At 43.1% G+C, this 24084-nt stretch overlaps 1 protein-coding gene across 3 annotated transcripts in view; it reads right to left on the reverse strand.

Annotated features, from left to right (window-relative positions):
* The window catches only part of CNTN5 (contactin 5), a 666148-nt gene that overhangs the window by 445818 nt on the left and 196246 nt on the right, over positions 1-24084 (reverse strand). For 2 of the 3 annotated variants that reach the window (XM_081197615.1, XM_081197617.1), the window contains exon 2: positions 9212-9350. The gene's annotated coding sequence lies outside the window, so the exon portion shown is untranslated. Of the gene's footprint in view, positions 1-9211; positions 9354-24084 lie in introns of all 3 variants that reach the window. The other variant, XM_081197616.1, reaches the window with a different exon arrangement.

Consider the following 24084-nt stretch of genomic DNA (forward strand, 5'->3'; position numbering starts at 1 on the left):
GCATACCAAAAATTCACTACAAAATCCAGATAGGTGTAAAATTCAGCTGGGAGCTGTGCTCCAAGCCACAGGCAGTTTCAAGAGCACTGAATTGGGCCGCTCCACTGTGAAAAGTGAACCACTGCCCACACACTGCCACTGCTGGAAATGCAGCATACAAATCAGTTAAACAAATGCATGAGCTTTCCATTCCTGCGACTCCTTAAAATTCCAACCACATGTTCAGATACTTGGTTATAAGCTGATTTCGCTGGTGAAGTGAGCTGGGTCTAAATCAGCTTAAAGTAATTCATCTTAACCGACTGCAGAATGAGATGTTAGTGTGTCACATTCTTTAGTGTGCTACTAAGAAAGAAAATATGGCCGTCCCAAGAGGCACTAAGGTAGTAGGTGATGGTCACAGGTTTGATCCTCATATGGGCTACCTGCATTTCAGGAGGATGGGTTAAATGATCATCAGGGTCTCTTCCAAGTGTACAAATCTATGATTCTCTGAATCACAAGTTGAGAGAGCACTGTTGCACTCAGGATTTTGGTGGGAACCTGGTAAGGCACAATGAGAATGGGATGCTGGACAAGATGGGCCTTTGGCCTGATCCTGCACAGCTGTCCACATGCTATTAGGAACAGTGAGTGAAGAGTTTTAATAGGACAAGCTAAACTCCCTCAAAGGAGGGAAGGGTTCCGCGCACCCCAACTTTGCAGCATAAGTAAGCAGGTTAGGAACCAGGTTTATTTGGCATCTTGAGCAGATAGTTTTTCTTTCTTTCTTTAAAAATAAAAATAAAACAAATCTTCACCAGGTGGGTCTTTTTTTTTAGCAGGCACTGAAAGCACCCCCCTCCCCCGCATCGTTTTGCATAGATAGAATTTTTGGCATGTCACCAAACAGGTCACCATGAACAGGATAATGTGACAATCTGTTATAATTAACTGTGTTGGAAAAGGCTCTCAAGACACAAGAGAGAATTAAATGACCTGGAAAAGTCAGTCTATGGGAAAGTCTATTGTACTCATCTTCGTTATTTCCAGCTCTACGCATCGCTGGGCCAGTGGAACAACATGATTTGCTGAGGTAACAAATACAAAGGTCATCCCCCGCCCCCACTTTCCAGCTTTGCGCTTTCTCCTCAAACCATCTAAGGATCTATAGTATCTAATTCACTGAACATTGGAAGAAGAAATATGTAAATTCTGAGGAGAGAGTCGAATCTCTGTGTGTGCACCAAAACCAAAGCTAAATGAAAGTTTTCCACTCCAAAGTAAGAAATGAGCATTTTTGTTCTCTAGAATTACAGATAAGTGAGATCTGTGACAAAACGTTGAAGTGAGGAATTCCCCCAATTTTGGATTCTGCCCACTTCATTCCCCCTCCTTTGGTGTTCCATTACCTCCCAGTAACACACTGTCAGAATTCTGTGGCCATTGAACATCCTCAGTCCCTGCTGGGATTTTGGTGTGGGTATGTCCCCTCCTTAGTATTTTATATATCTATCCAGTGCTTTTTTCTAAAAAGATGTTTGGGGTACTCTCATTTTCCTACTCATATCAAAATACCGTATTTTGCGCCCCATAAGACGCTCCGGCCCATAAGACGCACCTAGTTTTTTTGGGGGGGAAATAAAGAAAAAAAAATTTACTTTCCTCCCCAGGTGCGGGGCTGGAAGAACCAGGTCGGGGAACAGTGGGAAGGCACGCTCTGCCTCCCCGCTGTCCCCCGAGCTTGTGGGGCTGGCGATGGGGAGAAGTGCACCAGTCCCGGCAGGGCAGGCAGCTCTGCGCCGCCATCCAGAGCGGGCGGGACTTAGCGCCCCGCTCGGGATGGCGGCGCAGACCTGCCTGCCGTCCCGGGACGGCAGGCAGCTCTGTGCCGCCATCCCGAGCAGGGCAGGACTTGCCGCCCCGCTCGGGATGGCGGCGTAGACCTGCCTGCCGTCCCGGGATGGCAGGCAGCTCTGTGCCGCCATCCAGAGCAGGGCGGGACTTAGCGCCCCGCTCGGGATGGCGGCGTAGACCTGCCTGCAGTCCCGGGATGGCAGGCAGCTCTGTGCCGCCATCCAGAGCGGGGCGGGACTTAGCGCCCCGCTCGGGATGGCGGCGCAGAGCTGTGCTGGTCCCAGGACCGCAGGCAGCTCTGCACGGCCACCGGGAGCGGGGCGGAGCTTCTCCCCCGGCTCCCAGTGGCCGCGCAGAGCTGCGCTGGTCCCGGGACTGCAGGCAGCTCTGCGCAACCCTCGGAGCCGGTCTCCCGAGGGTTGCGCAGAGCTTCCTGAAGCCTGGAGAGCGAGAGGGGTCGGTGCGCACCGACCCCCCTCGCTCTCCAGGCTTCAGCGAAAGCCTGCATTCGCCCCATAAGACGCAGGCACATTTCCCCTTCATTTTTGGAGGGGAAAAAGTGTGTCTTATGGGGCGAAAAATACGGTACTGCCCTTCAATGAGGCCAAACTTAGATTCACAAAATGTTTAGGGGTATGCGTACCCCTGCGTCCCCACAGAAAAGAAGCACTGTATCTATCTATATCTATATTTCTACATGGGTGGACCCAGGGCTGTCTTTACCCAGGGGTGCAAGGGGTGCGGGGCACCCGGGCGCCGAATTCTGGGGGGTGCCAGGTGCCCGTCGCTGAAGCCACCTAAGCTCTTAACTATCTACCTGTTATGAAATATTAAATAATTTTGATCAAGCTAGAAAAACAAAATACATATATACCTAGGTATTATCGAAATGTATAACTACTGTTTCACTAAAGGACTTTCAACTTTGTGTGCCCATTTACCAAAGACGCACCATACCAGTGGCGGCACTTGTCATTCACAACAGCGCCGCTTGACTCAACAAGGGCGCTTGTCATTCTCAGTGCTGCCATGCACACAAAATTAACTCTTACATCATAATAAAAGTTAATTTGGGGGCTAAATGTAATTTTGGGGTACTGGGTGGATATTTACACCCCGGTGGTGCATATGCTAAAGACTGAGCTGGGTGAACCAATGGTCTGACTCTGTATAAGGCAACTTCCTACATTCCTGTGAAATGAGATTCAACTGCTGGTATAGTCAACTTTTGTAGGTGGATTTGGAAGGGAGCAGATGTCATTCATACCCTTCAATACAACACAGTCCATTTCTGGGACACCATCTTCCAGGTATGAAATCCTGCATGCGTCACAAGACCCGCGCAAGATTGCAGACTCAGAAACATGTGTTTGGGGAGACTGAGTGAGATCGCGGACCTGAGAAAAGATTTTTGGGAGGTGGTGAGATCTCATTCTGAAATCACGAGAGAGCAAGACACCCAAAATGACAGCCACACTCTTGTGAGGCGAAAATGGGATGTCCTTTTTTTCCTGGGTAGGTTGACAGGAATGGCCATCTTGTCTTTCATATCATAAAACAGTGGTTCTCAAAGGATGTGGAGTGCCATATTAATGTGGTGGGAGAGGATGACAAGTGTGGTGGGTAGATTCAAGCACAACCATAGAAACATTTAAAGATTTTTATGTAAAATGAACCATGGAAAGAGAAGAAGGGGAGTCATTAATATCTTAAGGATGCAAAACGAGTATTTTAAATTGTAAAACAGAAAATTAAATAATAATAATAATAATAATAATAATAATAATAATAATAATAATAATAATAGAAGCATTTAAAGATTTCAGTGTCGTATATTATACAGTGGTACCTCTAGTTACGTACTTAATTCGTTCCGGAGGTCTGTTCTTAACCTGAAACTGTTCTTAACCTGAAGCACCACTTTAGCTAATGGGGCCTCCCACTGCTGCTGCGTAGCCAGAGAACGATTTCTGTTCTCATCCTGAAGCAAAGTTCTTAACCCGAGGTACTATTTCTGTGTTAGCGGAGTCTGTAACCTGAAGCATATGTAGCCTGAAGCGTATGTAAACCGAGGTACCGCTGTAGTATCATTTAAAAAAAAACACAACAACACAGAATGGATAGATATCTTTTCAAAATGAGAGCAAGAGCCTAAAGTAATTCTGAGGACAATCCTAGCTGTGATCCAGAATCACCATTTGGACAAATTGCTGCAGAAGACTCATTTATAATCATATTTTGGGAATGATTCATGTTATCATGTAGCTGCATTGTTTTATACTTTCTGGGTGTCCCCTGATATAAAGTAGTTGTGGTCTAGGTTATAAATCAAGCACTGCTAAGAGTTGTTTCCCCCCAAATATATTTCTTATCAATTAAAAAACCCCTGGTGTGGCACGAGCAACTTTTTATTCTGAAAGTGTGGCCCAGAGAAAAACGTTTGAGAACCACTGTCATAAAACAAAGTCTGTCTATCTGTTTTTACAGCTCTGCAATCAGATGCATGAAGCCCCGAAATCAGATCTACCAACTCCGCCCGCCCACTGCTCTGGTTCAAAGATGCTGTTAGAGGCCTCCGATTCTGATTATGCAGCTATATTGTTGGAAGGGTATCTAACCTCCTCCAGCATCCTGTCTTTCATTCTTCCTCTTCGAAAAAAGAAGAGCACCACACTTCCTTTCCCTTCCCAGCTACAGTGCATTTCATGAATATTAAATAGCGAGAAAGAGACAACACTTTTGGCTTAGTAGGTCAGGGGAGTCCTGCCATTTGTAAAATCTGGATAAATTTAGAGCAGCTGGTCCCTTGCCAGATGTACAAAACTCTTGCATGGAGTTTGAAGCTCGGCGGTGGCTGCACCAGTCAGAAGTCAAAAACGGTGCAGGCCAGGGACTGGAATCGACCGCTCTCTTATCAAATGGATTGCCCTTCAATCAAGTCCCTTCCCAGCATACAAAACATGAAATAATCCATCATCAAGTTAAACTGCTTGGAACACTTTGTAAGTGGTCCTGCAATGACAGATCAGGTGCAACAAGATGAATGAGGCTGGAGTGTATTTAAAGTGACACAGTGAATCCACTCTAATCAGGTTCATCAGTTCTAATTCACTTATATCTGTTTTGGAGTGGTCCATCTCTCTCGTTTATTTCAATGGCTCTCTTACACCTCCAATATAACTCTCAATTAGCTGCTGAGGAAGGGAATGCAGTTTGACATCACCACAACTGAACTCTGCACTTTCCCAATCTTTCCGCGCAGACACAGGGCTATACGCTTTTTAACAAGGCTCCGTCTTCTTCCCAGCAACCTCAATTGCTTGTTTATTACCAGGTCACAAAAGAAGAGGAACACCTCTACAAATTAATTAGAGGTGTTTTGAACTGCAAAGATATAATTCACTCTTCAGGTACATTATGGAGCAAAACCAGTTAACGGGACGTTTGCTCCTCCATCCCCTTCCATTCTTCAACAATAAAATTTAATTGGATAGACACCATCCATCTGGATAATGAGCTCGAGACCCAAAAGTCTCCGACTTACAGCTGTTGTTACTACCTTGGTTGGCAGTAGGTTGCCAGCAAGCATAGAAATGAAATGGGCTCATTTTGTACTCGCAGAATGTGCTATACTTTAATAATCCACTTATTAAAAAGAGGGTGTTTTCTTTTCTTTTTTGCTATTTATTAAAATTGCATTCCTCTTCTTCACTCACATTCTTTTTGCATGCTCACTCACAACTCTCCTCCCCGCCCCTGGTTGACAACTGGGATTGAAAATTGGCCACAACTTTATTGATTACAGATGTATGTAGGATTTGGCCCAGGCATTGGGTGCATACCCATTATCAGCCTCCAGATGGAGAGCTGAAGGGGTCATGAATGGGATATGGACCACGTCAAGATGCAGGTCAACAGAAGTGGCCCACCCCCCAGTTGCTGTTGGAAACTCTGTGGCCCATCTGCACGCCCAGCAGAGCTTCATTTAAACTTCATTTGCCTCAACTAGAGCCAGGGCTTTCTCAGCTGCGGCGCCAATCTGGTGGAACGCTCTGTCACAAGAGACTAGGGCCCTGCGGGACCTGACATCTTTCCGCAGGGCCTGTAAGACAGAGTTGTTCCACCAGGCCTTTGGTCAGGGCGCAGCCTGACTCCCTCCTCTGGCAATCTGCACAGAATTTTGCTTAATGGTTGCCATTAATTTGATTTTAATTAATTTTTATAATGAAATGTTTTTAGAATGTTGGATTATTTGATTGTTGTTAGCCGCCCTGAGCCCGGCTTCGGCTGGGGAGGGCGGGATATAATAAAATGTATTATTATTATTATTATTGTTATTGTTGTTGTTGTTGTTGTTGTTGTTGTTGTTGTTGTTATTATTATTATTATTATTATTATTATTATTATTATTATTATTTCAGTTACTACTCTTCAGTTGCAGGTTTCTAGACTAGACGGTAAATGCTTAGCTTATTTTCAGTTCTTTCACTTCAGTTCCTCAGCTTAATTACATAGGTGCTGCAGCTTAACACTGGTTCTTAAAAGAGGGGTTACTTTCTGTCAGATTCCCAACCTTCTAACAATCACACTCCTGAAGTACTTTGAATAGTATAGCAGACCTAGGGGATCACCACACCCCTCTTAACTGGTTAGGGTGTCTTCTCTTTCTAGAAGATCACTCTGCTCCTGACTAAAACGAGACCCATGTAGACTGTATTCTCACAGCTCTTCTCCTTCTTGCTCAAACTCAGCCCTCCACCTGTCTGAATACTCTCTCAAGACACTACAATCTAAGCTCAGAGTCTCCTTTCTCTAGCGGTAGATTTTGTCCTCGGAGTGGATGCTATACACAGATCAGAGCCAACTCTCTAACTCTCTCCACCAAACAATCTGAACCATCTCTCAGAAAATGCTCCTTTTATTTTCTCTCCCAAAGTGCTGGCTCCATGCTCCTCTGGCTAGCTGTCTTGGTAGCCAATCAGAAAGAGGCTCCAACAGTCAGGTGGAATTCCAACATACAGCATCACCAGATTATGGTCTAGCTCTAGCTCAGCTGTCCATCATACCAGTCTACCTGCCACATTCTGGATTAGTTGTAGTTTCTGAGTCACCTTCAAGGTTAGCCCCATGCAGAGCGCATTGCAGTAGCCCAAATGGGAGATAACCAGAGCATGTACCACTATGGTAAGACAGTGTGCAAGCACGTTTGTGGCCTAGAATAAGTCACTGAATTTTCGGCAACACAGTGGGGTTCTGTATCCAATCTGCAGGCATTCCTCAATACACTATTCAATCTGGAAAGTAAATAAAAATAAAAATTGAACACTACTGTTCCAGACAGAAGATAGAAGCCTGGAAGTTTACTTCTTTGCACAAATATCTAGTATCTCTACATGATATACACATGTTAGATATCCCCTTTTAGATTTATATATAACCAAGGGAATGTTGTTGTTTCCCACAAGTTGCAATTACTATTCAATGGAAGTAAAACCGTGGCTTGTTTATTTTATCATACGTCAATTAAAATTTGGTAAGGCTGCAAAAGTTCAAATAAAAGAAAAACCACCCAAAGGCACTATATTTTCCCATGTTTTCCTGAATCAAATTTACCCTTCATTCTCCACCTATCAATGCTCCATCCAGAGTCAGCCAGTTCCTTTTGCCAGTTCTCTGTAAACAGAAGCCCTATCAGGTTGTCAGTTAAGCTATGGAGAAATTGCCAGAGGAGGTGAAATTAACAAAATCTAAATGAAATTGACATGCCTGCTGTTAGAATGACAAGAGAGCACACTGATTGCTGCATCCCTGTGGTAATTAATGGCGTGTCCAGCAAACCAATACTGACTAAGGGATTGGGAAAAGGAGGAAGAGACTACACCTTACAACTCAACTAATTAACCTGCTCGGGGAGAGGGAGGAGCAAGCACAAAGTTTATAGCTTTAAAAGCAGAAAGCAGGTGAGCAATTAATTAAGTAACCTGCGGAGAAGGCAGTGCAAGCAGAAAAGAACACAATTAGTGCATCTTCCAATTTATCACATGCACACACACCTTATAAATTAACACCACATGAAACAGCATGGTTGGCAGCCTGTGAATATTTGTGTGCATAAGCGCTGGAAATTCTATTTGAACCATGGAAAGATGTATATATGTAGAGAAGAGATTCTGTTCGTCATGGGGAAGAAGCAATTACTCTTCTATAGACATGCTGCCCATTTTTTAATATATATTTCCACTGTGAGGTTACCGCCAGTTCTGTTGTGCGGAATCCTGATTGATTGTCTCAAACTTTCCTTACATCTGATTCTTTCAGGTTTACTTTCTGCTGGGGGGAAATAAAATTGGCAGGTTGGCTCATTAATATAAAGCACATCAGTTTGCACAGCCACTTTTATAACAAGTTACACACACACACACACACACACACACACACACACACACACACACACACCCCAAGGAGCAAAGGAACTCTGGATGTGCAAAGAAAAGAATCTGCATAAGAATTCTGCATGGACGTAAGTTTTGGGGAAAGCAGGGCGGGGACTGCAATGGTTCAGACTGATATTTTCAGGGGGAGGCTTTGAGGGGTTGGGTGAAACAGCTGAAATGGGGGACGGGTTGACTTATATCACCAGGTGTTGTTTTTGTTTAATAAATAGTTCTAAGTGCTCAAATCTCCTCCTCCTCCAAAAGTTTGCACAGCCACATACTCTCAACAGAGCAGATACCTGCATCAAAAATGGACAAGGGAAACACCCTATGGAACAGGACAGTGAAACAGAGAGAGGAATTTTGGTTCTGACCCACAACTGATAGCCCTAATAAAGAGAGAGAATCTGGATGAAAGTCTGAAATAAATCCACTCAATTGATTATTAAGTTCATGATCATGTACCTCCATGAGATATACAAATATGTGAGAATTTTCCACATAACAGATAGAGTATGCTTTCTTTCTTTCATTCATTCATTCCAACTCTCCTTTTCTCACTATGGACGCTGAACAGGTAACAAGTCCAATTAAAGAACAACAGTTAATCAAACAATACAACAAAATTTATAGGAGGTATAACCTCAAATGTCAACAATTAGGATCCAAGAAATCTTGCTGGGGGGGGGGGGAGAAATCAACTAATAATAGATACTACTAGCAAACATACATTTGAATTAGCCACCCATTCAAGAACAGATTCTTGATACCATTGCTGTATTAATCTCAGTAACGTTAATGGGATTACTCAGTTCAGAATATATATCTGGAAGCATTTTTATTTTGAAAAGTACACATCTCGGATTCATTGTGATTCATGTAACTGAAAACCACAGCAGCACCCCATCAACACCTCCAATTGAATATTAAATCTATCTTACCTACTAGTTGGCTTCCAATCTGTGTAGAAGTGCCTTTTGAGATGGACACAGTCACAGCAAAATAGTCCTTAATGGGTGCAAATGGATGAAGAAGGAGCGAGCAGCGTGTTCAGTCAAAAATAGAATCCTTTCAGATAATCTGCTGAACAGAAATTGTCAAAATTATTATCATCTTCATTCTTTGTTTTATAGCAGCAAAAAGTTCAACCAATCCAGAATTCTCTACCCAGCAGCGACCAACCAGAATTCTATCTATGCAAATTCTGCTATCAGCTTTCCTGCTCTGCACCCCCAGGAATAATGCGTGGATCAGAATGTATGGCACAATTCTAACCAGGTTGACTAAGAAGAAAATTCCCATTTAATTTATTGGAGCCTACAGCTTGGCAGGTATGCTGTTTACTCCTGGGCAAGTGTGGCGAAGTAATTAGAGGTGTCAGACTAGGACCCAGGGATCAAATCTGCAGTATGTCTCTGTATAGCAGCCAGGAAGGGGTTATTGCCTACAAGCATCCCTTGAGGGCTTCCTGAAGGCACATTGCTCAGCCACTGTGATCCAGTAATGTTCTTATATTTGCTTTGCATTTACACTTCCAGTATCTGAAGAAGTGTGGTGCATGCACACAAAAGCTTATACAAACAAACTGAGTTGGTCTCTAAGGTGCTAAGGTAAAGGTAAAGGGACCCCTGACCATTAGGTCCAGTCGTGACCGACTCTGGGGTTGCAGCACTCATCTCGCTTTACTGGCCGAGGGAGCTGGTGTGCAGCTTCCGGGTCAAGTGGCCAGCATGACTAAGCCGCTTCTGGCGAACCAGAGCAGCACATGGAAATGCTGTTTACCTTCCCGCCGGAGGGGTACCTATTTATCTACTTGCACTGGTATGCTTTCAAACTGCTAGGTGGGCAGGACTCTAAGGTGCTCCTGGACAATTATTATTTTTTATTTCCCCCCCCCCCCGACCCAGCAAAGTCAGGGGTGGGAAAACCTACTGCTCTCCAGAAGCCCCGGAGAGCTTGTGTCCAGGATACCTTAAGGACCACTTGAACTCTTATATCTGAGCTCGCTCGCCAATATAATCTGGAGGAGCACTGTGAGTTTCTTTGCACGTTAGAGGCCCAACTAGCATCCACTAGAAGTCAGACTTTTGTGTGGAGCCCTCTTTTCCAGCAGAGATCCAGCAGGCACCCTCACTTTTGACTTTCTTGAAGACCTTTTTGTGTCAACAGGTCTTCCCAACTGTTTCATTTTATTGGCCAGTCAAATATTTAAAAAATGTTTGGTATTTTTAAAATGCTTTAATGATGCCAACTGTCCTGATATTTTATGACATGGCAATACTGGGTGGTAGTTGTTGTTTTGCAAATAAATAAATGCTGTTGGAGTCCAGCTCCCTGTTAGTCCCAGCATGGCCAATACAGTGGTACCTCGGGTTACATACACTTCAGGTTACAGACGCTTCAGGTTACAGACTCCGCTAACCCAGAAACAGTACCTCAGGTTACGAACTTTGCTTCAGGATGAGAACAGAAATTGTGCTCCAGCGGCGTGGCAGCAGGAGGCCCCATGAGCTAAAGTGGTTCTTCAGGTTAAGAACAGTTTCAGGTTAAGAACAGACCTCCAGAACGAATTAAGTACATAACACGAGGTACCACTGCAGTTCAGGGATAATAAGAGTTGTACATATACATATACACATACATATATATATATATACATACACACACATATGTGTGTGTGTGTGTGTGTGTGTGTGTGTTTCAGGGATCCCAGACCTGTTTAAAGTCATACCATAGAGAGAAATAAAGTTTCAGTTGGATAAATCTGATTGCCACTAAAAACAAATAATACCGCCGAGACCACATAACACCGGTCTTGAAAGACCTACATTGGCTCCCAGTACGTTTCCGAGCACAATTCAAAGTGCTGGTGTTGACCTTTAAAGCCCTAAACGGCTTCGGCCCAGTATACCTGAAGGAGCGTCTCCACCCCCATCGTTCTGCCCGGACACTGAGGTCCAGCGCCGAGGGCCTTCTGGCGGTTCCCTCATTGCGAGAAGCAAAGCTACAGGGAACCAGGCAGAGGGCCTTTTCGGTGGTGGCGCCCGCCCTGTGGAATGCCCTCCCATCGGATGTCAAGGTGATGGACAACTACCTGACATTCAGAAGACATCTTAAGGCGGCCCTATTCAGGGAAGCTTTTAATGTATGATATTTTAGTGTTTTTTGGTTTCTGTGGAAGCCGCCCAGAGTGGCTGGGGAAACCCAGCCAGATGGGCGGGGTACAAATAATAAATTATTATTATTATTATTATTATACCAAAGCTAACAACTATACCATTGTGACATTACTGTTTCTTCTCCACTCCCTAATTTTGTAAATGTAACTAGATATCCAGGCCAGATGGCTATCAGCCTTTCCCTGGCCATTAAGGACAACCACAGCACTTTCATTTGAAGAGAAATCTGTGAGCAACCCCCGATGCAATTTGAAATGGAAGGAACATCAACACACTTTGTTGCATGTTCAGGAAGGAACTCTTTCCAACTGATAGGCTACCAGCTCTACAGGATCACTCTTCTAATGAGATTCGTTCTCAGCTGGGTTCCCCAAGTAACCCAGTTAATGTATTAGAAAATCATAATGAGTTGAACTCTAGGTATTACTTAAAAAAATGAAAAAGGAATGTGAAGCTTTTCTGAGGTGCTAAATTGGGCTTATAACCCCTCACTGGACTGGTTCCACCTTAGGAATTTATCACCATCCTATTTTATTTATAAAGGACCCAAATTACTAGGCACGCTGTACGATAAATTTGTAAAAGGCCATTTTCCTGCCTGCCGGAATACAGTGTAAAATTGACTGACACAATAGGAATGGTCAGAGGAGTGGAGGGTGGGGTGAGGAAAGGAAGACAAAAGAAGGGATTCTGTGGACAGTGTTTGTAGAATTTGTACTGTTAAAACGGAAAGGGGTCAAACCATCACAAGAGGTGTTGAAATTTTGGGAGCTAAGATAATTACAATGGAATGGTCTCGGTGGTGGGGTGAACATCTTTATTCTTATTTCTTTATGATTAATACATTATTATTATTATTATTATTATTATTATTAATAATAATAATAATAATAATAATAAATGGAATGCACACAGATTGTGCATGGTCACTGGACTGCACTGGGGAACTAATAATGTTGAGGCAATTATTTTTATGGAGGTATGCTTAATTAGCTCCCAAATAAAATAGATTTAAGGAAGGAGAAAAAAGAAGGGATTCTGAAACAAAATTGGGGGAAAGGATAAAAGAAAGAGAGAAAGGAGTGTTTCAGAATTTAAAGGGGGAAATGTGGCACAGAACAAGCAGGGTGGGTTTTTTAAGAGCTTATATCTATATTTATTTATATATCTATAGATAGATATATCTATCTGCATATTATGGAGGGGAATGGGGTCCAGATGGCTGTTGACCATACTTCTTCCTGATCCCCCATCTACCTTACAGATAGGTACTTAGTGGACACACAGCAGTCATGTCCCGTAACTCTTAAGATGTTTTCATAGTATATTACTATGGTTTTACATTGTGGACTAAATGATCCTTTGGGTCTCTTCAAACTCTGCAGTTTTATGATTCTATGCTTTGAGGAGATTTTGTTTTTTACTCTGGTATCGTAGTCTTTTAATTACTCCCTCTGTGTGTGTGTGTGTGTGTGTGTGTGTTGTGGTTGTTAATAGCAATAATAATAATTTGATTTCTTTTACTTGCCTTTCACCACGAGGTGCCAAGACACATTGAAACACTTTAAAAACACAATACCAAAAACAGCTAAAACAGATTGTGGCAAGATGTCAAAGCAGCAACATCCTTAACCTCTAGACTGGATGGCTGCAATATGCTCCAGGTGGGACTGCCCTTGAGATTGGTCTGGAAATTGTTTGGTTTCGCTCCCCCAGGAGGCAGTGATGGCTGCCAGCTGAGATAGCTTTAAAAGAGGCTTAGACAAATTCATGGAGCAGAGGGCTATCAGTGTCTTCTAGTCACATTGGCTGTGCTCTGCCTTCACAGGCAATGCTTCTGAATATCAGTTGCTTAGAAACTTAGGAGGGAAGAGTGCTTTGTGCTCGACTTTTACTTCCAGGTTTCCCACAGGCATCTGGGAAACCACTGGGAGAATGGGTTGCTAGATTAAATGGGCCATTGGCCTGATCCAACAGGATCTTCTGAAATTGCATCAAGTGCAGATGGTTGCAACTAGTGCTTTTGGCCTAAACACGCTTGCACTGTAGATGACTCTTGAGTTATAGATGACGCTTGAGGTCCCTTCCAATTCTACAGTTTTCTGATTCTTTGGATCAGGCGCGTGAAGCTCTGCCCTGGTTGCCAGTTCATTACCAAGCTAAGTTGAAACTATTAGTGTATAAAGCCGTAAACAGCCAAGACCAAGTTACCCGTAGGACTAAGGTCAGTACTTTGGACAGCTATTTGTTAGGAATGCACTTGCTCCAGATTTCCTGCAGGAGGCAGACTAGTTGACCTACAGCAGCGGTTCTCAATCTGTGGGTCCCCAGATGTTGTTGGACTACAACTCCCATCATGCCTCAGCTTTGGCCTTGAAGGCTAAGGGTGATGGGAGTTGTAGTTCAACAACATCTGGGGACCCACAGGTTGAGAAAGGCTGACCCACAGGATCCCTCCAATTCAGTGATTCTACGGCAGGAGATTATTTGTGTTGCATCTGTCCATGGAGTTTGCCTTGTCTAACTTGCTTTGACTGCTTCAGTACAGAGATCTGTAACAGCAAGCACACCATGCAGTCTGGTTGGGGATTTTGTTCTCCTGACTTACACACTAAACAAGGAATAACCTTGTTACCGTTGCCTATCACACATCTCCCAGTGCAGCCGGTATGTTGTCAGACTCTCACCTCCCTTAAGCCTGCCATTGCAAAACAAAAACCTCATACAAACAAACACATACAGTCAAAAGAGTGGAGGGAAAAGGAAGGGAATCAGAAGAGAAAATGTTTGGCTGCTTTTGCCCATAGGACTGTCCAACAGATCGCTGCCACAGGGGCATGATAACCATGCGATACATGCAGCTATCACGGAAACATGTCTTATTGCCACAGAAATAACACTGGCTGAAAAAGCCATACAAATACAAAGGCATGGTACATTTTGTGGCAAGTAATCATATTGCATTTCTGATGATGGCATTAACTTTAACTGATATCATGCTGTATTTCTATCATATCCATTTTATTTCTCCATTGTACCCTGGTGTTAAGTGGTATATAAATTATTGAAATAAATATGCTTCACCCAAAAGTAAAGCAATGCCCAATCTGGTGATAACAGAGTAAACGCTGCAAGGAGGGAGCTGAAGCACAAGATATAGTGTCCACATCAAGGGAAGTGATAGTACCACTCTATTCTGCCTTGGTCAGACCACACCTGAAATACTGTGTCCAATTCTGGGCATCACAATTTAAGAATATAATATAATAATAATAATAATAATTTATTATTTATACCCTGCCCATCTGGCTGAGTTTCCCCAGCCACTCTGGGCGGCTCCCAATCGAGTGTTAAAAACAATACAGCATTAAATATTAAAAACTTCCCTAAATAGGGCTGCCTTCAGATGTCTTTCAAAGATAGGATAGCTGCTTATTTCCTTCACATCTGAAGGGAGGGCGTTCCACAGGGCGGGCGCCGCTACTGAGAAGGCCCTCTGTCTGGTTCCCTGTAGCCTCACTTCTCGCAATGAGGGAACCGCCAGAAGGCCCTTGGCGCTGGATCTCAGTGTCCAGGCTGAACAATGGGGGTAGAGACGCTCCTTCAGGTATACAGGACCGAGGCCATTTAGGGCTTTAAAGGTCAGCACCAACACTTTGAATTGTGCTTGGAAACGTACTGGGAGCCAATGCAGATCTCTCAGGGCCGGTGTTATGTGGTCCTGGTGGCCACTCCCAGTCACCAGTCTAGGTGCCTCATTCTGGATTAATTGCAGTTTCCAAGTCACCTTCAAAGGTAGCCCCACGTAGAGTGCATTGCAGTAGTCCAAGCGGGAGATAACTAGAGCATGCACCACTCTGGCAAGACAGTCTGCGGGTAGGTAGGGTTGACAATGAGGTTGACAAGCTGGAATGTGTGCAGAGGAGGGCGACCAAGATGATCAAGGGTCTGGAAACCAAGCCTGATGAGGAACTGTTGAAGCAGCTGGGTATGTTTAGCCTGGGAAAGTGAGGAGATATGATAGCCATCCTCAAATATCTAAAGGACTGTCACATGGAACAAGCTTGTTTTCTCCTGCTCCGGAGGGTAGGACCAGAACCATTCACTTCAAGTTACAAGAAATGAGATTCCAGCTAAACATCAGGAAGAACTTTCTGACACTGTTTGACAGTGGAATGGTCTCCCTCGGTAGGTTGTAGACTCTCCTTCCTTGGAGGTTTCTAAGCAGAGGTTGGATGTCCATCTGTCATGGATGCTTCAGCTGAGATTCCTGCATTGCAGGGGATTGTATTAGATGACCCTCGGTGTCCCTTCCAACTTTACAACTCTATGATTCTGTGATGCTATCTATGATTAACTGTACCAGATCCATGTTGTTTTCTAGTATACACACACGCAGCCTAAGAAAGACCCATTGATGACTCACCACCACCATCACTTTGCTAATTGCTTTATACAAACAAGTCTCAAAGTGATTTAAGAAGATAAAATACATACAAATAAAAACAGAAAAAATAGGGAAAAAACCAGAGTACAATAACAGAATAGAAGGGACAAGTCGTAACATGCTTCCCTAAAAGTCGAGCACTGCAGCAGTTGTCAACTTAGTGAACAAGTGCCTGAGAGGATAAAAAATGTATTAGCCTGGTGCCTAAAAATGGATCACAATCACGTCAGGTGCATTTTCTTCAACAGAGCATTTCACAGGCAGGGGGCCACCACTAAAAAGGTGCATTCCTGTATGTCCACCCTTCTCGTCTCCCTTGGATGAAGCACACAAGAGTAGGGTAGAAATATGTGAATAGGGGAGCCTAACCATGTCTGCTCCTCTGAGGGGGAAAATATGGATAACCTTCAAACGTTTAAGGTATTTTCAGCCTTATATTGACTAACATGGAACTCAGTTGCTAGTATGTATGTAAAACAGCATCATTGAAACACAAAAGAGGTATCAGCAGACTTGGCGGAACTCTCAGGTTTGCAGAAGTAGATCTTAACACCCCCCCCCCCTTAAATGAAACCATAAATCCTTTGTTAGGCCTCTCAATTTTATTTCTCAATATATTTTAAATACCCACCACATTCTGTTGTAAAAAACCAGGAGGGAATGGTGATTTGCTTTTCAGGACCATCTCATCAAAACTGGGACACTTAGTAATTGTACTGGCAGCCTCAAAATTGCCCACAAGACTCTTCCAGGACTCAAAGAAAATAACTTTCTCTCTCAGCATATGCATTTTAACAGAAAGTCAGATGTAGTAAATGCCTTCCTATCGAAATATTAGGCACAATTTTTTCCTTGAAGTCAATCTTGCCCTTCTGAACATAGTAATGCTTTCACATGAATATTTTTTTTTAAGGGAGTCACTGTGCACAAGTAGCAATAAATTAGGGCAGAAAGAATATTCATGGCCGACACTTAGCAGATCTGTGATTTTTCTCCTCAGTGCCTCACCTGCCCCACAAAAGCTTTCAAATGATTTTAGCTGTGCCATCTATCAAATAAAGTGTCGACATGAATGCATTTAGGAAGCATGCTAATAAATATGCTGATTTTGTTTTAGGAAGTGTACCTCCAATGAATATGGAGTTGGGTCATTGTGATGCTCGGCCACCTGCAACTTCTATGACTCTTTGGTGTTTAAAGTCAGTACAAAGCGGCTTTTTTAATGCATGCACAGCTTTGAACACTGTGTCTGCCGAGGACTGGGTAAGTCCTTCCTTGCAATTTCTACCAACTGCACCCTGCTCAAAGAAGTCTTTCCCAGACCTCCCCGCAAGATTCATCTAGTGTTTGAAATCCTGGATGTCAAGACCTACGTTTGGGAGCAAGTTCTCTTTGGCAAGAGAACCCCAGCAGAGATTTGACATGGTTAAAAGATGCAGCAAAGAAAATCATGGATACATAGGGTGTAAAACCTTCAAAAGGTTCTAGTGAATCATAAAGAATCCCACTTGTCTGAAGCAAAAAAGGCCGGTCAAAGCCATGCAGCTTGAGGGAGCCGCTCAGAGCTCCTCACACATCACACATCAAATACAAATGCAGACTGAGTACAACAAAAGGCTTGGTTGCCCATTTCCTCCCAAGGTGGAAGTGGCATAGGCTAAGCCTGGCAGGACAGTTTACTCTATGACATTAACCCTTTGTGCATTAATTAGAGTCAAGCAGGCTGGATATATGAGGCTGGTTACCTTAGATGATGATGATGATGATTTATTTATTTATTTATACCCCGCCCATCTGGCTGGGTTTCCCCAGCCACCCTGGGCGGCTACCAACTGAATATTAAAAACAATACAGCATCAGACATAAAAAACTTCCCTAAACAGGGCCACCTTCAGTTGTCTTTTAAAAGTAGAATAGTTGCTTATTGCCTTGACATCTGCTGGGGAGGGCGTTCCACAGGGCAGGTGCACTACCGAGAAGGACCTCTGCCAGGTTCCCTGTAACCTCACTTCTCGCAGGGAGGCAACCACCAGAAGGCCTTCAGAGCTGGACCTCAGTGTCCAGGCTGAACGATGAGGGTGGAGACGCTCCTTCAGGTATACAGGACTGAGGCCATTTAGGGCTTTAAAGGTCAGCACCAACACTTTGAATTGTGCTTGGAAACATACTGGGAGCCAATGAAGACCTTTCAGGTTGTTCTTGCCTAGGCATCTTTGTGAAGCTCTACATCTTCTTTCCTCGGGAGTAAATTGCATGTCAGGGATCAAAGGAAGAACAAACAGTCAAATTACCCCGGATAGCTGTAGAAGAGCCTCACTCGATCTGAACTGTCTGGGTATTTTGGGGCCATACAATTTAAATACTGTCTGGGAGTTGTTGTTTGTTACTATGTTCTGTAGTTTTCTGTTTTATATAAATCTCCCCATGGTCCTCAGATGAAGGGCAGTATAGATTTTTTTTCTAAAAATAAAAATATTAACAAGGATTTTCAGAACGGGCGAAAGCAGCACCATCTTTTTAACCATGGGGTTGGACACTGCCCCCCCCCAAAAAAAGGGGTGGAAGGATTTTCCAATTCATAATGAGTGCAGGAAGCATTGCCCTTCACACTAAATTGGCTTTAAAATGTTGCAAATCTGATTATATCCATGGCAGATCATTCAGAGTGAGGGCATGAAGTGGCTTTCTGACATCAGCATAGGCAGATTGGACAGGCTAGATGACTACATTACTAGATGTACATTACTAGATGTACATTACTGAGTTCAGTTCTAAGTTGGGTTCTGTTGGGTACTAAGACAGTTCTGGTTGGGTTGGTGGATCACTTGGGGAAAGAAAAAAGTTGGGTGGGGTCAGGGTGGAACAGCTGCGAAAAGTGGAAATGGCAGCAGTAAATAGCTGCAAGCAAAACAAGCTTATGAGATTTGTTGGCAACATTCCAGGAACTCTCCAAAGCTCCCCTTTGCCCTGAAATTGTTCACAGGCAAAATCTGCCACAGGCTCTACTTACAGTGCAAAAAATGCTTCACGCCCTTCTCTCTGGATGCTTGGGTACAGGAGTAAAGCCCACACTGAACTACCTGCACTTAATATATCATGTGAGTGAGCACTAACGTAATAAGCAGAGTCTGAAGTACGCTCCAATCCATATACCAGTTTAGCTATCTTTGTGTCTTTGTGCCACCTTGCAATGCAAAATGCAAATAATAGCCACAATAATAGGAAAATTTCAAAGGCAGATTTCAGTCCTCCCTTCAGAAAGTGTAAACCAGTTAGACATCTGATACCAAGACAAATAATATTATATATATGCTAATGATGACTAAAATGGTCTGACTTGCTCAAGGGCTTTACAGGCATTTTTTTGTTTGTTTCTGCAAGAAAAGCGACTTTAATTCATGTTTAATGCCATCCATTTGTTAACATGGTGTGCTAATGTGCAAAAAATGATTAAGCCTCTGCCACGAGGCTTAACCTCTGTAGTTGTAAATGCTGTTTAATAGAGTGTTCATGAACTGAATAGTTCAAAAAGTTTAATTTTATGGTGGGTACTGCAAGGATTTCTCTCAACCTCAGCAGTAAACATAAATAATCGAAATTTGCCATGTGTAATTGGATTTGGTCTGAAAGCAAACATAAACTGGAACACTACAATTGTAATATTCTTAAGCAAGTCTCTTGTGCCTCCACTCACGTGCTTACACACCTTCCATTTAACCACCCACCGCAGCAGAATCCAAAAGGATAGTCAAACAGTTGCTTTATTAAACAGACGGTTAGCAGAACCAGCTCTGAAGTTGGCATACACAGATCTGATCTATTAGAGGGCAGAAACCCACCCAAAACAAATTCTGCCCTCTGAGGAACATGAGTGGAAGTCAATCTCCTTTTTAATCCTTTACACACCACATACAGTGGTACCTCGGGTTACATATGCTTCAGGTTATAGACACTTCAGGTTACAGACTCTGCTAACCCAGAAATAGTACATCGGATTAAGAATTTTGCTTCAGAGAGAAATTGTGCGGCGGCAGCAGGAGGCCCCATTAGCTAAAGTGGTGCTCCAGGTTAAGAACAGTTTCAGGTTAAGAACAGACCTCTGGAATAAATTAAGTTCTTAACCCGAGGTACCACTGTACTACCAACATAAAACCACACTTCCCATTGCTGCATAGCACAGGTTCGTGCAACCTTTATCCCTCCACATGTTGCTGGAATAAAATTCACACCATCCCTAATCGTTGGCTGTGCGGGTTAGGGTTGATAGGAGCTGTAGCATAACGGAAACGAAAGATTCAGGCAGTTGATAACACAGATCATTATTATCTAATTTCAGATGGAGCATTCTTCTGGATGCCTGCTGGCTCACAGAAACACAAGGCTCAGAATGAGGGAAGTCCCCTAATGGTTGTTTCCGTACATTGCATCGTGGCACATTGCAACAGGAGTAGTTGCCCAAAACGTCTTGAGAGCACCATGTTGGGGAAGGAAGGCTAGCCTGCAGCAATCACGATGGTGAAGCCAATCTGCAGGAACTCAACTGCCATTCATCGATCAGTAAAGTGGGCTTGATTTAATATTAATACCAAGAGTTTATATACAATTAAGCCCACATAACAAATGAGCCCTTCAATTTTAAAAACCCAGGAAATTGAACCCCAAACAAACAAATCTAATGGACAATCACTCAGCCTTAATTGGGCGTTGAATTCTGTGTGCTTTTCACTATGTGGTATTATATGCAGGCTCCAGTACCTTGAAAATTGCCACTTCTTCATTTTTAAAAAGACGTTTCTTATGATTAAGGATGCATTGGAAACTTGAAACCAGGCAATGCATGGTTAAATCTCAAATTGGCATGTTCTTCAATCAGCTCAAATATCACCAAATACATCCTAACAAAGTCTCCTTCCTTTGCCTGAGTTTTGGACTCTAAACTGTGTCATAATGAGCTGATCGATTTCCTCCTAGTAACCACATAAATGACAGTGATGAGTGGAAGACATATTCAGACTTTATGCTTGGCAACTGCTATGGCTGCACTGGACGCATTGCCCTCTCAAAGCATGATATTGACTAAGGGTCAGTCCAAGCTGAGTCAGTTTTTAGGGCTGTTAACATCTCTCTCCTCCCCACCAATCTGGGGCAAGACTGACTCAGATCTTGTCCCACCAATTCAGAGGGTGAGGCTAATGGTTATCCAAGACTGTCTCAATCTGACTTGGCTCAAGCCTGGATCCACCTGATTCAGTTTGTGATTTGGGCCTTGGCCAAATCAGGTGCACAGCCCTAGTTTCCATTCATTTTGTGTTTGAAGACGGAATGAAACTGCCGAATACTCAGACCATTTTGGGAGAGGACTCCATAAGGACCCAACCCATATGTTTCTCAGATAACCCTTTCCATCACTCGCCATGGCTTATTCCCTGAATAGAACAGCAGAATAGACAGAAGGGGAAGAAATGGAGGCAGTGAGAGATTTTACTTTCTTGGGCTCCATGATCACTGCAGATTGGGACATCAGCCACGAAATTAAAAGACCCCTGCTTATTGGGAGGACAGCAATGACAAACCTAGACTGCATCTTAAAAAGCAGAGACATCACCTTGCCAACAAAGGTCCGTATAGTTAAAGCTATGGCTTTACCAGTAGTGATGTATGGAAGTGAGAGCTGGACCATACAGAAGGCTGATCGCCAAAGAATTGATACTTTTGAATTATGGTGCTGGAGGAGACTCTTGAGAGTCCCATGGACTGCAAGAAGATCAGACCTATCCATTCTGAAGGAAATCAGCCCTGAGTGCTCACTAGAAGGACAGATCCTGAAGCTGAGGCTCCAATACTTTGGCCACCTCATGAGGAGAGAAGACTCCCTGGAAAAGACCCTGATGTTGGGAAAGATGGAGGGCACAAGGAGAAGGGGACGACAGAGGACGAGATGGTTGGATAGTGTTCTCGAAGCTACTAGCATGAGTTTGACCAAACTGCGGGAGGCAGTGGAAGACAGGAGTGCCTGGTGTGCTCTGGTCCATGGAGTCACGAAGAGTCGGACACAACTAAACGACTAAACGACTAAACGACTAAACAACAACAAAGAACAGCAGAAGACCCGAAGTGTTTATTTGATTGTCGATGCATTTCATTTGACTGCTATTCATGAATGTATCAGTCTACTTAAAATGATGAAGAAACCCAGTGATAAGTCTGAAGGAAATGGCACATAAGATTTTAGGGACTAAAATTTTAGGGACTAAGAAACTTTAGGGACTAAGATTTTAGACCCCTTCATACCACAAGCATGAAGCCAAAGACCAGGAACCCTAGAACTCAAAAGGTAGCAATCAAAACAAATTAAGTTTTTATGAACTGTGAGCAGGGCCATGCAGACATTTATTAGATGTGTATGAAATTATCTGGGCTTGCCAGTCATATGTGTGTGTGTTTAAATGACAGGTTGCCATTTTCTTTAATTACAAGGCCTGATATATTTAACAGCAGATATCTGGCCGTTAGCGCAAGTGCTTTCTCTCTCTAAAAAAAAGGAAAGAAAGGAAAGAAATCAATGGTTAGACTCCAGGGCACCAGCTTGGTCATCAAGATCAATATTTTAAAAAAAATATAGCCTGTCAAGACCCTTTGGCCCCCTATTGATTCAAATAAGGAGCTGCTAGTGCGCTGAATAATGATAGCCCAACTGCGGCTGAAGCAGCTTGTGGATATCAGTGCCTCTGGCTAAGGAATTTTCAAACAATAAAAATGAAGGAGTCCCGCAGCCCTCTAAATTGGTATGTGGAAGAAGACAAATAAAATTAGCCACACAAAAACCTTTCATTTTTGCACACTTATTTATTAGTATCTGATTTCACAAGCTTTACTAAAAGGGAGCGGGGGATGACGACAACTAATGATGGGATTTATTGGATTTTGATTGTGTACGCATGCTTTTCAAAGTTTCTACTTCGGGTTTTTTGCTTGTTTGAGCATTTTAGAAATCATCAAGGCCAGCTCTACCATTAGGCAGGGTGAGGAAGCAGATACTGTGTGCCATAAAAAGCCAGCAAGTTGTCAGTTATTGAATTTGTGATTTAAATTGAGAACCAAAGATGGGCTGCTTGGAATAGATTCCGGGATGGTCCTAAGCTGAAGTGGGATCTCTCTGAAGCAAGCTGAACTGAAATGGGGACCTCCGAGGAGCTCCAATGTGCTTCAGTGATTTGGGTGTTAAAATGGGTGCAAAATTTGAAACATTTCCAGCGGTATCCAGTGAAGTAGTTCTGCTAATTCAAGGATTTCTGGCTGGGCAATGGAATTTCCCTGCCCTCTCCTTTTGCTGTGTACCCTCTAAATCTGTTCTGGGTTTTTTTTTCCCCCAACCCTCCAAAGGAATTTTTAGATATTTATTTATCTCTGTTTATAAATTGCTTCCTATAATACATGTCAAAGCTCTTTAAGAATAAACCAATTTTAAATCCCTTGGTTCAAAGGAAGGAAGGCTTTCATAAATTTGGGTAGATTTCAAAACATTTATCATAAAGGATAAAACCCAGAGCTGAATAGGGAAATGATAGTAACCACAAGAAGAGTATTATAAGCGGAGTTGTTTAAGCTCCATCCCAATTCTGAAAAAAAAAAAACCACTATGGATTTTCTCCATTCTGCTACTGTCCCGTTTCCTCTGCACATTAACACACCACACTCAGGTCCCCTTTTGCCAAACTATGCACACTGTTTGCCACAATTGGCAATTGACATCTTCGTTCTCCCTTGCAAATTATTAATGCGCATGCATGAGCACACATGTTCATTGATTAAATCACAGCATGAAAAGGAATTGTGGTGCAATCAAGCATCCCGAGTCCTTTTTGCACTGTAACTGATTAAGTCCTATACATGCTTACTCAAAAGTAAATTTCATTGAGTGCAAGGAGGCTTACTCCCAGGTAAAAAAAAAAAAGCAAAAAGTTGCAGCCTTAATTAGTGAGCCTGTATTATTTTTCTATGTCACTTCCCTTACAAAGGATTTGGAAAAAGAACACAGACACACCTGGCACAGGGGGCCATGTGTCCTCTCTATGAAGCCATCCCTTTTTTGTAGCCTATCCAGTCCAAGCCTAGTTTAAAGATAAATAACCCTTAGAAGGGAGATCCAAAGGGGCCTTGAAATTGCCCATCAATCTTTAGCACCCGG

This window comes from Podarcis bocagei (genome assembly GCF_964188305.1).
Source record: "Podarcis bocagei genome assembly, chromosome: 6".
NCBI classification, from domain to species: Eukaryota; Metazoa; Chordata; class Lepidosauria; order Squamata; family Lacertidae; genus Podarcis; species Podarcis bocagei.